We start from the raw sequence: 15,000 nt of genomic DNA, 5'->3' as shown, positions 1-15,000 counted from the left end.
ATCCAGGCCAAATCAGCCCAAACTTGTTGCATCCTGCTGCAACATGTTTTGGTCTAATTATTACAGTTTTTAAGTTATTACCTCTATATGGTTTTATGTTATTAACGTATCAATCATTATTAGACCCCCCCAACTATGTCGAACGCTTCTTAAACTTGTCCCATTCGTTTGTGCTATAGACCTAAGTCCAGGGCTTAGGTCGCTGCACCGGCTTCCTGTTGCTCAGAGAATAGACTTTAAAAGGGCCTGGCCATGTGTACAAGTCTTTTCATGGTGTTGTGTCAAAGTACATCTCCGACATGTTAGAACCATATGAACCATCTCGAGCTCTGAGAACCACAGGGAGTGGTCTCCTGCTGGTGCCCTGAGTCAGGACCAAACACGATGAAACTATGTTTCAGTTTTATGCTCCTAAAATCTGGAATAGTATTCCTGAAGATGTGAGACGGACCTCAACGTTGGCTATGTTCAAATTTAGGCTGAAAAAACTTTAATTTATCTGTGCATATGGCAACTGAAAGTATTTTATCTACACTCTTTGATTGATTTAAATTTTAATTACAAAACCCAAAACCAGTGAAGTTGGCACGTTGTGTATATCGTAAATAAAAAACGTAATACAATGATTTGCAAATCCTTTTCAACATATATTCAATTGAATAGACTGCAAAGACGAGATACTTAGCGTTCGAACTGGAAAACGTTGTTATTTCTTGCAAATATTGTATGAGCTCATTTGGAATTTGATGCCTGCAACATGTTTCAAAAATGCTGGCACAAGTGGCAAAAAAGACTGAGAAAGTTGAGGAATGGTTATGAATATTAACAACATAAAAACTATAATAGTTAAACCAAATATTTTTGCAAAGCAAACCAGCACAAACGATTGGAACAAGTTTGGGGAGATTTGGACAAGGTGGGCCGGGGGCCAACTTCACACAGATCTGCGTAACGGTTCAGTAAAAAAACAGTAGTAGTTTAGTTTATTTCAAACCGGTTTTACAAAGTTAAATCACAATACATCCCCTGGTCACACTTGCACAATTCAACATGGGTGAAAAGTAGCAGGAAGAAGCAGAACTTAACCTATCTTTGTGTCCCAGAAATTACTGATAGTTTCACTTCCTGTATTCAACCTTTTCCAATAGCCAAAAAAATGATAAAGACGACTGTGGAGGGGGTGTGGCCTGCAGGACTGCGGAACGGGGTGTGCAAGGACCGGCCTCGAAGACAGCGACAGGTGAGTAGATGGCCCAGGTGGGCCTTGTTATCCGATCACCTGTCGCCTTTATTAGCAGCAGCCGGAACGAGACACGGCGGTTGTAGTGGGAGCCAGAGAGAGAGAGACGGACTGAGAAAAAAGACAATTTGCTGGAAAGTAAGGCTGAAACGACGCGTCGACGACATCGATTACGTAAATACGTCGATGCCGTTTTTGTGCGTCGACGCGTCGCATACCGTATTTCCTTGAATAGCCGCCGGGGCGCTAATTAATTTAAAACCTCTTCTCACTCCTGCGCTTACCAAAAAGCCTGCGCTTATAAATTTGAGTGATGTAAGGATACCATCATGAAAAGCACATTTAATAAAAAAAACGTTATTATGGTCTTAATTTTACTTCTAAATGAGTATTCTAATCAAAGGCATCGATAACTTGTTTATAGAAGTCTTCCTTATCTTTCTTCAGTTTTAAAAGTCTCTCTGTCTCGATGGAGATATTCCTTTAAGTATTACCCCCTGCTTCGATTGAAGCTAGTCCAGTTTAGAAAACTGTTTTATTTTAGATATGTAATCCTCCATGTTAAAAGTGCAAGCAAACGATCACTGCTCACTCTTGTGGCTTGTTGTCTTCTTCTGCAGCACCGGTCTTCTGCAGTACCGGTAGTCGCAAGAAGGATCACTAGCGCCCTCTACCACCAGGAGGCGGGAGTCATTTAATGACTCATATTTGACACACGCAGCTACGGTATATTAATAAAACATAGCTGCTTACTGTTCTTTTTAGCATATTCAATAGCTTGGACCTTAAATCCTACTGAATAGCTCTTAATCTTCTTCCCTTTATGCGATTTCAAATTATTGAAATCAGCCTCCTCCATTTTGAAAATGATGACAGGTGAAGTGTCACTCATGACGTGACAAGTTTGACCCAGCGGAAGTTCTAGAAATATGCTAATTATTTTGCGAAACGAGTTTGACCCGGCGAAAATTCCAGACATGCGCTAATAAAATTAATATTTTGCGAAACGAGTTTGATCCGGCGTTAATCCTGAGCCGGCGGTAAGGCCAAGCATGCGCTAATTATTTTGCGAAACGAGTTTGACCCGGCAGTAATTCGAGGCATGCAAATACTATATACCCGGCGCCAATTCAAGGAAATACGCACTTTTTTGTATTGGATGTTTATCTTTATTTTTGCACATTTTAAAGCAAAAATAAGCAATACTTTTACTTTTGAAATGCTTATACTATTGCAGAATATTAAGATTTGCACTGTATGTTTATTTTATATTTGCACATTAAAAAGCAAATAAGCTACTTTTAATTTTGTTAAATGTTAAAAGTTTTAAATGTTTACATTGTTACAGAATATTTTGTGATGTTGTTGTCAATGTTGACTGAGTGGCCATACTTTTTTTTGTTGTAAATAAAAGCCATGTCTTTCGAAAAAACTGGCCTACATTTATTTTTTCATCTTCATTTTAAATAAAAAAAATAATCGGTAAAAGGAAAAATAATCTGTACATTAATCGAAAAAATAATCTATAGATTAACCGATTAATCGAAAAAAATAATCTATAGATTAACCGATTAATCGAAAAAAATAATCTATAGATTAATCGATAGAAAAATAATCGTTATCTGCAGCCTTACTGGAAAGCAAATGCCTAGCACGACTTATGAAAATAAAACAGTGTTGTACCCTGAAACCCGGGCTCTCGCGGCAGTGTGTGGTGGTCCGCAGAACCCACAAGAGGGCAACCTCTACAACGACTAAGAGTAAAGTTAAGAGTTTGTGGAACATTTATTCAAGAAGGTAACCAAACATTATTCTAGTCTAAAATAAGTAATTATTGTAATAATATCACTGACGGTATCGTATCGCTAAGAACATTTGGGATATCGCCCATCACACCGAGAACAACTTCCTCTATGATGTCTGGTTACCAAAATAAAAGTGTACTGAGGAGCTTAACTCTTCAGCAGTAGGCGGCATTTTGTAGTGCTTTGACATATTAGGCTTCAAAAAATGGCTGTAAATGTTAAAAAAGGGGCGTGGCCTCTATTCTGTATGGGGAGAAGATACTTAAACTTGAACTAACTCAGGTCAAAAACATGAACTGAAAAAAAAAACCTCGTAATTTTAAATGTAATTAGAGCTGATGGATTAAAGGACAGCAGTGTGTGTGTGTGTGTGTGTGTGTATTTCTGCTATGTAAGCACATGTCTCGTTTCCCGCGTATTTCCTTTCCTTTGCAGCCAACCAGCAGCCAGGCCTTCCTGTAGCTCCGTGCTCTGGATGGGAAATGAGAGCGAGACCGCCACAAACACAGGACAATACACACACACACACACACACACACACACACACACACACACACACACACACACACACACACACACACACACACACACACACACACACACACACACACTTTTTTGTATTAGTTACCTTCTTGAGACCTGCGAAAAATGCCTACCTCTTTCGGACCATCCTTTCAAGATATATAAAGATTTGTATTTACAACATTAATAATAGTACATACATGCTATGCAAATATGAAAAAAGCTTGTTGTGAAAAATTTCACAAGAAAAAGGTCACAATTTCACAAGAAAAACTTGTGAAATTCAGTATTATAATAAACTCAGTATTACAATAAAAGTCATCATTTTACTCAACGCAAGTCAAAATTTTACAAGAAAAACTGAACATTTGTGTAATACTATGATAAAAGTTGGAATTTTACTCAAAAACAGTCGCAATTTTACAATTTGAAGAAAAGAGTGGTAATTTTACTCAACAATTTCATATAAAAACGTTAACATTTTGGCAATATTATAATAATAATCGGAATTTTACTCGGCAGAGTTGTGACAAAAGTCACAATTTTACTCAAAAAAATGTCAGTATTTTAGAAGAACAACAAAAAAATTGGCAATATTGTGATAAATGTCAGAATTTTATATGACAAATGTCACCATTTTGCATTAAAAAGTAATATTTTTACATAATTAAAGTGATAATTTCACCAGAAAATATTGCAATATTACAGAAACAGAAAGAATATGAGAAATTGTTCCCAATTTTATAAGAAAAAAAAGACTGCTTTTTTTTTTTAATATTTTGACTGCTTTTATGTAGTGCACTTAATTAAATGTAGAGTATATGTAGAATATATTTACATTATTTATATATTATATATATAATATGTTATATATATTATATTATTTATTATTATTCTTGTCTATTGTGAGCGAACTGCGGTGCTGAATTTCCCCCAGGGATCAATAAAGTACTTTCTATTCTATTCTAGTAATTTTTTTGTTGCTGTTGAATTTTTTGTTTGTAATTGGTTTTTAATCACCTTTATTTACTTCAAGTTATTACAGTATGTCTCTATATTAGAGATGCGCGGATAGGCAATTATTTCATCCGCAACCGCATCACAAAAGTCGTCAACCATCCGCCATTCACCCGAACTAACATTTAATCAAAACCGCACCCGCCCGTTGTTATATATCTAATATAGACGATGCAAGGCATTAGTGAGGTTATAAAGCTTTTGCCTGTTAAAGAAAGGAGACTGATCCAATGCAGCAGAGACATTCAATGCGTGCCACGCTGTCACGGCCCAGACGCACACCAGTGCGCAATCATCTGGGAGCCGCGCTGAGCGCACCTCCATGCGCGCTCGCGCCACTCAAACTGCTGCAGGCAGCTGCGTTCTATCTTGTTTTAACATCCTGTGGCACTCTTCTGGGATCACGGCGGACGAAACTGCTCATGCTCAGGGTGTTTGTGGAGGTTTGGGGTTTTGCACAAATGTGATGCACCATGTTAGATGTCCCGGTTTTGTGACTGTCGTAGACATAAACAGCGTCGCAGCTCTTGCAAATCACGTAGCCAGCATTACTATCATCCTGATTTACAACCTCATAAAAACGAGTCCACGCTGAACTTTTCTGGCCTTTTTTCCCCTGGTCTTTAGTATTCCCTTTTTTAGTTTGTCGCGTACCACGTTTGCTGCCGGCGTTGCCATCTCTTTTTTTTTTCTTCTTCTGTTGTGGCGTGCTGCAGGTGCCTGCTCGTTTTTCGTATGTGGGTAACAACATTTAACTATGTATATATATTTCCGAATTGGTTTAACTGCCACCCGCCTGAATCTATTTCAAATCTAATTTTTTTAAATTTCAACCGCCCAACCCGACCCGCGGATAAAATCTAATTTTTTTTAATTTCAACCGCCCGACCCGCGTATAATCCGCGGACTCCGCGGTTGTGTCCGCAAACCGCGCATCTCTACTCTATATACATTTTTTTGGTAATTCTTTTAAATACATTTTGGCCAAAGGAGGCGCATTTCAATTTCTTACCCACACTTGTTATGACATATGTTGGCCAGAGGGGGAGCACTTCAAATTTTTACACACACTTTGTTATTTCATATGTTGGCCAGAGGGGGAGCACTTTTAAAACCAACACACAGTCAATTTGAAAAATCCCTCCTTTTTGGGACTAACCTAATTTTGATAGATTTCCCCACCAGGGGTGCAAATGAGACATTCTCTATTAGATGCAATGGTTTTCCATATTGGGACCATGATTTATGTCATCACTTGTTCACCGGTCCTCACATGGAAGCTACTTTTCCTTGTTGATGTCTCAAGAAGGGTAGAAACACACACACACACACACACACACACACACACACACACACACACACACACACACACACACACACACACACACACACACACACACACACACACACACACACACACACACACACACACACACACACACACACTATAAACACATACGGTACAGTAGACCGAGTCCCACTCATTTATCTCCGTCTTGGTTGTGTCACCGTCTAACTAATGCACGCTCCCTCCGTCCATATTTTATGACGTTTGCACGTCTTCATCAGTCATAAATTGACACAGAAGGGCTATAAAAAGTCACACGAGGTCCAATTCACACACAGGAAAGGTTGTTCCAGATTAAAATAGAAAAGACTTCATCCCTTTCTTCCAATCTAATTCCTCTCCAATTTTGGTCGTCCATCTTACAAAACACTGGAATAAGAAAAATGCGGTTGACTTGTAATCATGGAGGATGCACATTATTACCAAACACTTCTTTTTGTTATTAGTTCCAATTTGTGCTACTACTGCCTGCAACATTCTCACTTCTTTCTATAAACGCGAAAAAAAAAGGAACAAAATCCGCACTGAGGAAGTGGCATGAGATACAAAAAAAAACAACCTTGCAAAATAACCTCGAGCTCACAGCTAGTAGGACGTCACACAGAAAGTAATGTAGTGTTCCGAGCAAATTCTATTTGGCAGGGTTTCTACCAAAAAGCAAGAAAAATGAATGTTTCCTGTGTGGTTGCAGACAACCACAATGTGTGCCACAAGGGGACTTTTGAATTCTTATGCATAAAGAAAAGAACTAAAGTTTCATCATAACTCATAATGTTCATTGCTATGTTGCTGCCTAACTAAAAGACAGACAGACAAACACATCCCAGCGAATACATAACCTCCTGAATGATATAAACAAAGTGAACCCTCTTGTCAGTCATCCTATCTTCGTTTCTGCGGGTGGAAGCGAGGCCGAGGCCGCACAAACATAGCATTAATTGGCTTTATTTTAACAAAAAAATCTTACAGTACATTAAACATAAGTTTCTTATTGCAATGTTGTCCTTATTTAAAATAGTGAACATACTAGAAAACGTTGTCTAATTAGTCTGCTGACATATGCAGTAACATATTGTGTCATTCATCATTCTATTATTTTGTCAACATTATTAAGGACAAGTGGTAGAAAATGAATTATTAATCTACTTGTTCATTTACTGTTAATATCTGCTTACCGTATTTTTCGGAGTATAAGTCGCACCGGAGTATAAGTCGCACCTGCCGAAAATGCATAATAAAAAAGAAAAAAAACATAAGTCGCACTGGAGCCCGGCCAAACTATGAAAAAAACTGCGACTTATAGTCCGAAAAATACGGTACTTTCTTTTTTAACATGTTCTATCTGCACTTCTGTTCAAATGTAATAATCACTTATTCTTCTGTTGTTTGGATACTTTACATTAGTTTTGAATGATACCACCAATTTGGGTATCGATCCGATACCAAGTAGTTACAGGATCATACAATGGTCATAATTTAAGTTCTCATGTGTCCAGGGACGTATTTCCTGAGTTTATAAACATAATATAATTTTTTTTTTAAAAACGAAAAAATATTTTGTGATGCTAAAAAATATCAATGTATCAATATAGTAATGTCGACTAGATACGCTCCTGTACTTGGTATCATTATAGCATACTTGCCAACCTTAAAACCACCGATTTCGGGAGGTGGGTGGCAGGGGGCGTGGTTAAGAGGGGAGGAGTATATTGACAGCTAGAATTCACCAAGTGAAGTATTTCATACATATACAAACATATATATATATATATATATATATATATATATGTCTTAATAAGGTTATCCAAAAAATAGTGCTCGATACCGTAGTAGAGCGCAATATATGTATGTGTGGGAAAAATCACAAGACTATTTCATCTCTACAGGCCTGTTTCATGAGGGGGGGTACCCTCAATCATCAGGAGATTTTAATGGGAGCATTCACATACCATGGTTTGTATAGGGCACAGAGTGGGTGGGTACAGGCTGGCGTAGGGGCGTGGTGATTGGCTCATGTGTTACCTAGGAGGTGTTTCCGTCTGTGGCGGCATGCTGTTACAATTTCGCTGCGCTTGTTGAGGGATGACAGGTCTGGACGGTAAATAATAAACAGTTTCTCTTTCAAGCATAGGTTGCATCTTTTCTCCAAAACCAACAAAGGCTGTAACTGTCGAAAGAAACCTGATTGCCCTCTCAACGGGGGGTGCTTACAAACATCAGTTGTCTACCAATCTAAGGTAATACGCAAGGACATTAACACATCTGACACATATGTAGGATTAACCGAGGGAGAATTCAAAACCAGATGGAACAATCACAAGGCTTCTTTCAGGAACCAAAACCTGCGGAATACCACAGAACTCAGCAAACACATTTGGACCTCAAAGACAATAATGTTGAATATTCAATAACATGGCAAATTCTTGCATCCAGCACACCTTACAATAGTGGTAATAAAAGATGCAACCTATGCTTGAAAGAGAAACTGTTTATTATTTACCGTCCAGACCTGTCATCCCTCAACAAGCGCAGCGAAATTGTAACAGCATGCAGCCACAGACGGAAACACCTCCTAGGTAACACATGAGCCAATCACCACGCCCCTATGCCAGCCTGTACCCACCCACTCTGTGCCCTATATAAACCATGGTATGTGAATGCTCCCATTAAAATCTCCTGATGATTGAGGGTACCCCCCTCATGAAACAGGTCTGTAGAGATGAAATAGTCTTGTGATTTTTCCCACACATACATATATATATATATATATATATATATGTATATATATATATATATATATCTACATCCTGAAAATATGCAAACAAAACTGTGTTTAGATAATTGATACTTCAAACTTGCATAAATAAATACTAAGGAATATAACATAACTTGGCTTCTGAGAGCTTCAAAATGTAATGAATAAAATGCTAAAGTGGTTGATAAACAAGCAATTATTTTAATAGTTAAATATGGTCATTTTAAATGAATTATTATGATCATTTAAAAATTAATTATTTCAAATATGTTTATTTTAATGTATAATTCTATGGCTGGATGTAATAAGGAGTCAGAAAATATACAAATAAAAATACAATTAATTTTGATGTTTTTAGCAAAATATAGTAAAAATGTATTTCGTTTTTTTTTATTTTTTTTATTAATATATATATTTATTTTTAGGTAAGATAAACATAATAATACAATTTATCTCTAGTCTGGATGATTTAGTTCTTGTCACCCTGTTGTCCTCCCGTTGTGAAAAAAAAACTGTCCTCACTCAGGTCCACATGGAGCTGGAGGGGGCGTGGCCTCCAGCTCCGGCTGAAAATCGGGAGATTTTCGGGAGAATATTTGTCCCGGGAGGTTTTCGGGAGAGGCGCTGAATTTCGGGAGTCTCCCGGAAAATCCGGGAGGGTTGGCAAGTATGCATTATAGTGGATGTCAGGCGCTTGTGTACATTGTGACGCCAGTGAGCTACGGTGTGTAGTGAAGCATGTTTAGCTATTATGATACTTGTAAGAAACGTACCTTTATTTGTCGCCATGGAGACAAGGATTAGTGATTTAGAAGTACCTAAAACACTGCAGACTGCGGCTGGACTTTAGCCGCTAGCTAGCCAGGTCTTAAAGCACCTCTTCTTGAGGGTGTTTCAATGTTATAACTTCCCTCTTTACTTTTTAAGCCAAAACGCGCCCGTTCTCCCTTTCCTGTCTACACACTGTGTCTGCTTGTAAGTACTCTGTGATTGTGCGCTGCCGAACATGCCCCTCTGCTCGTAAAACCAGCAATGTCACGACGTGACGACGACACGCCATCATGCCAGTTAAAAAAAAAAAAAAAAGGTGGGTGTCAGAATAATTGTATCTAAGTTATCACAAAACTTTGTGTTTCAATGAGTTCCCGGCGAGAAGACAAAAGCTGTCTTTAATCCTACTAAGCAGAACACCGCTTCTTTGAACTGTTTTACGACCTTTTCTTTGAACTGTTTTAATCAAAGGCGATGGCTGTTTACGACCCCCGTCCCTTAGAAACAGCTGTCGCCATGTAATCAGGGAAAGTCTAAATAAAAGAGGAGGCGTACAATCTTTCGCCGGAGCGGGCTGGGAGACTGTACAAGAGTACAGCCCAGACGTCTCTCCTCAATTGAGCCAAATTTAATTCTGTCTCTGTTTAATTCCTTGCTTCTTGTCTTGTTTAATAGATGTCATCAGTGTTTGAACCTGACAGTGGGGGTGGAAACTTTTTAGACGCGGTATAGTACCGAATATGATTAATTAGTATCGTGGTACTATACTAGTACTGGTATACCGTACAACCCTACAGTATACTCTTTTCTTTTTTGCGATCGTTTTCCCCAAACCTTACCTGAGCGAGCCTCGATGCCAATCAAAGTGTGCCGATCATGACATCCATGGTGACATGGGTCACATGACGCTGGCGGGCTGCAATGGTCAGGTGGACTTTCAAGTGGCAAGGCAGCTCTGCAAGTCCTACAGGGACGTGCACCACCTTTCAATTGGACACACAGAGAACACATTGTCAGACAACGTCATTCAAATGGAGAACGTATTTGCGTTTGTATTTAAGGTGGATCACAAAGTCACATTTAGGCATTTTCAGTATAAAATGTAAGGTTTTACTAGATAACAGGTGTCGAACTCAAAGCCCGGGGGCCAAATCTAGCCCGCCACATTATTTTATGTGGCCCGCGAAAGCCTGGAAATAATATGCGTTCATAAAGTGCTTAATCTTTTCTTACTAAATATATTTGTTATTTTCCTTTTGACATTAAAAATCATGTACTGCATGCAATTGCATATATTTTACAATTCAATATTACCAAATCGAAACATTATATTATCATGTATTCCAAAAATTGTTGAAATAAAGATAAATACTGTACTTAATATGCTTGACTTCTGATTCCAAAACAAATGATCGCTCAAATTGTAGACTGTAAAATTGACAAGATTTTACAGCGAATTTTTTTTTTTTTACCGTAAAATCAACTTTAGTACTGTTTTATTCCATATACAGTAAGACACTAAAACATTAAAAAAAATACACAAAAAACCCCATTAAAAAAACAAGATTTTACGGTAAAGAAAAACCCCAAAAAATCTTGCAATTCTGTTGCTTGAATTTTACCGCTAAAAAATAGTGGTATTGTTTCTCCATTCCATTCATTCCATTTTATTATATGATGTAAAAAAAAACACTGATTTTATAGTAAAATTCTGTTGACTGAGCTGACAGATTTTAAAGTAAAATTTAAATATTTTTTTTGCAGCTTGTGTAAAAAATATATTGTTAATGTATTTTATATATACATATATATATATATGTATATATAAAATACATTAAGCTTGTGTAAAAAATATATTGTTAATGTATTTTATATATACATATATATATATATGTATATATAAAATACATTAACAATATATTGTAAAAAATATATTGTTAATGTATTTTATATATACATATATATATATATGTATATATAAAATACATTAACAATATATTTTTTACACAAGCTGCAAAAAAAATATTTAAATTTTACTGAGCTGCCACCTTACCGTGGTAGAGAAGTTTGCGTGTCCCAATGATCCTAGGAGCTATGTTGTCCGGGGGCTTGATGCCCCCTGGTAGGGTCTCCCAAGACAAACTGGTCCTAGGTGAGGGATTAAGACAAAGAGCAGCTCGAAGACCTCTATGAAGAAAACGACTAAGGAACCCAGATTTCCCTCGCCCGGACGCGGGTCACCGGGGCCCCCCTCTGGAGCCAGGCCCGGAGGTGGGGCACGATGGCGAGCGCCTGGTGGCCGGGCCTGTCCCCATGGGGCCCGGCCGGGCACAGCCCGAAGAGGCAACGTGGGTCCCCCCTCCAATGGGCTCACCACCCATAGCAGGGGCCATAGATGTCGGGTGCATTGTGAGCTGGGCGGCAGCCGACGGCAGGGCACTTGGTGGTCCGATCCTCGGCTACAGAAGCTAGCTCTTGGGACGTGGAACGTCACCTCGCTGGGGGGGGAAGGAGCCTGAGCTAGTGCGCGAGGTTGAGAAGTTCCGGCTAGATATAGTCGGACTCACTTCGACGCACAGCAAGGGCTCTGGAACCAGTTCTCTCGAGAGGGGCTGGACTCTCTTCCACTCTGGCGTTGCCGGCAATGAGAGGCGACGGGCTGGGGTGGAAATTCTTGTTGCCCCCGGCTCAGAGCCTGTACGTTGGAGTTCAACCCGGTGGACGAGAGGGTAGTTTCCCTCCGCCTTCGGGTGGGAGGACAGGTCCTGACTGTGGTTTGCGCTTACGCGCCAAACCGCAGCTCAGAGTACCCACCCTTTTTGGATTCGCTCGAGGGAGTACTTGAGAGTGCTCCCCCGGGTGATTCCCTCGTTCTACTGGGGGACTTCAATGCTCATGTTGGCAGCGACAGTGAAACCTGGAGAGGCGTGATTGGGAAGAATGGCCGCCCGGATCTGAACCCGAGTGGTGTTCTGTTATTGGACTTTTGTGCCCGTCACAGATTGTCCATAATGAACACCATGTTCGAACATAAGGGTGTCCATATGTGCACTTGGCACCAGGACGCCCTAGGCCGCAGTTGCATGATCGACTTTGTAGTTGTGTCATCGGATTTGCGGCCTCATGTTTTGGACACTCGGGTGAAGAGAGGGGCGGAGCTTTCAACCGATCACCACCTGGTGGTGAGTTGGCTGCGATGGTGGGGGAGGATGCCGGACAGACCTGGCAGGCCCAAACGCATTGTGAGGGTTTGCTGGGAACGTCTGGCAGAGTCTCCTGTCAGAGAGAGTTTCAATTCCCACCTCCGGAAGAACTTTGAACATGTCACGAGGGAGGTGCTGGACATTGAGTCCGAGTGGACCATGTTCCGCACCTCTATTGTCGAGGCAGCTGATTGGAGCTTTGGCCGCAAGGTAGTTGGTGCCTGTCGTGGCGGTAATCCTAGAAGCCGTTGGTGGACACCGGCGGTGAGGGATGCCGTCAAGCTGAAGAAGGAGTCCTATCGGGTTCTTTTGGCTCATAGGACTCCTGAGGCAGCGGACAGGTACCGACAGGCCAAGCGGTGTGCGGCTTCAGCGGTTGCGGAGGCAAAAACTCGGACATGGGAGGAGTTCGGGGAGGCCATGGAAAACGACTTCCGGACGGCTTCGAAGCGATTCTGGACCACCATCCGCCGCCTCAGGAAGGGGAAGCAGTGTACTATCAACACCGTGTATGGTGAGGATGGTGTTCTGCTGACCTCGACTGCGGATGTTGTGGATCGGTGGAGGGAATACTTCGAAGACCTCCTCAATCCCACCAACACGTCTTCCTATGAGGAAGCAGTGCCTGGGGAATCTGTGGTGGGCTCTTCTATTTCTGGGGCTGAGGTTGCTGAGGTAGTTAAAAAGCTCCTCGGTGGCAAGGCCCCGGGGGTGGATGAGATCCGCCCGGAGTTCCTTAAGGCTCTGGATGCTGTGGGGCTGTCTTGGTTGACAAGACTCTGCAGCATCGCGTGGACATCGGGGGCGGTACCTCTGGATTGGCAGACCGGGGTGGTGGTTCCTCTCTTTAAGAAGGGGAACCGGAGGGTGTGTTCTAACTATCGTTGGATCACACTCCTCAGCCTTCCCGGTAAGGTCTATTCAGGTGTACTGGAGAGGAGGCTACGCCGGATAGTCGAACCTCGGATTCAGGAGGAACAGTGTGGTTTTCGTCCTGGTCGTGGAACTGTGGACCAGCTCTATACTCTCGGCAGGGTCCTTGAGGGTGCATGGGAGTTTGCCCAACCAGTCTACATGTGTTTTGTGGACTTGGAGAAGGCATTCGACCGTGTCCCTCGGGAAGTCCTGTGGGGAGTGCTCAGAGAGTATGGGGTTTCGGACTGTCTGATTTTGGCGGTCCGCTCCCTGTATGATCAGTGTCAGAGCTTGGTGCGCATTGCCGGCAGTAAGTCGGACACGTTTCCAGTGAGGGTTGGACTCCGCCAAGGCTGCCCTTTGTCACCGATTCTGTTCATAACTTTTATGGACAGAATTTCTAGGCGCAGTCAAGGCGTTGAGGGGATCTGGTTTGGTGGCTGCAGGATTAGGTCTCTGCTTTTTGCAGATGATGTGGTCCTGATGGCTTCATCTGGCCAGGATCTTCAGCTCTCGCTGGATCGGTTCGCAGCGGAGTGTGAAGCGACTGGGATGAGAATCAGCACCTCCAAGTCCGAGTCCATGGTTCTCGCCCGGAAAAGGGTGGAATGCCATCTTCGGGTTGGGGAGGAGACCCTGACCCAAGTGGAGGAGTTCAAGTACCTCGGAGTCTTGTTCACGAGTGAGGGAAGAGTGGATCGTGAGATCGACAGGCGGATCGGTGCGGCATCTTCAGTAATGCGGACGCTGTATCGATCCGTTTTGGTGAAGAAGGAGCTGAGCCGGAAGGCAAAGCTCTCAATTTACCGGTCGATCTACGTTCCCATCCTCACCTATGGTCATGAGCTTTGGGTTATGACCGAAAGGACAAGCGGCCGAAATGTGTTTCCTCCGCCGGGTGGCGGGGCTCTCCCTTAGAGATAGGGTGAGAAGCTCTGTCATCCGGGGGGAGCTCAAAGTAAAGCCGCTGCTCCTCCACATCGAGAGGAGCCAGATGAGGTGGTTCGGGCATCTGGTCAGGATGCCACCCGATCGCCTCCCTCGGGAGGTGTTTAGGGCACGTCCGACCGGTAGGAGGCCACGGGGAAGACCCAGGACACGCTGGGAAGACTATGTCTCCCGGCTGGCCTGGGAACGCCTCGGGATCCCCCGGGAAGAGCTGGACGAAGTGGCTGGGGAGAGGGAAGTCTGGGCTTCCCTGCTTAGGCTGCTGCCCCCGCGACCCGACCTCGGATAAGCGGAAGAAGATGGATGGATGGATATATATATATATATATATATATATATATATATATATATATATATATATATATATATATATATATATATATATATCCACATGTATATTCATATATTACTAATTGTTAAAAGTGGCCCTCTGAGGGCAACCATAACTGCGACGTGAAAACCAGTTTGACACCCCT

The 15,000-nt window shown here is 41.7% G+C and overlaps 1 protein-coding gene across 1 annotated transcript in view; it reads right to left on the bottom strand.

Annotated features, from left to right (window-relative positions):
* Window positions 1–15,000, bottom strand: part of ptprea (protein tyrosine phosphatase receptor type Ea) — a 161,051-nt gene that overhangs the window by 72,737 nt on the left and 73,314 nt on the right. The window contains exon 2 of the mRNA XM_061931918.2: window positions 10,298–10,441. The gene's annotated coding sequence lies outside the window, so the exon portion shown is untranslated. The remainder of the gene's footprint in view (window positions 1–10,297; window positions 10,442–15,000) is intronic.

This window comes from Nerophis lumbriciformis, linkage group LG39 (assembly GCF_033978685.3).
Source record: "Nerophis lumbriciformis linkage group LG39, RoL_Nlum_v2.1, whole genome shotgun sequence".
Taxonomy (NCBI): Eukaryota; Metazoa; Chordata; class Actinopteri; order Syngnathiformes; family Syngnathidae; genus Nerophis; species Nerophis lumbriciformis.
Note: the sequence above shows the minus strand (reverse complement) of the source record. Positions and strands in the feature narration are given on the sequence as shown.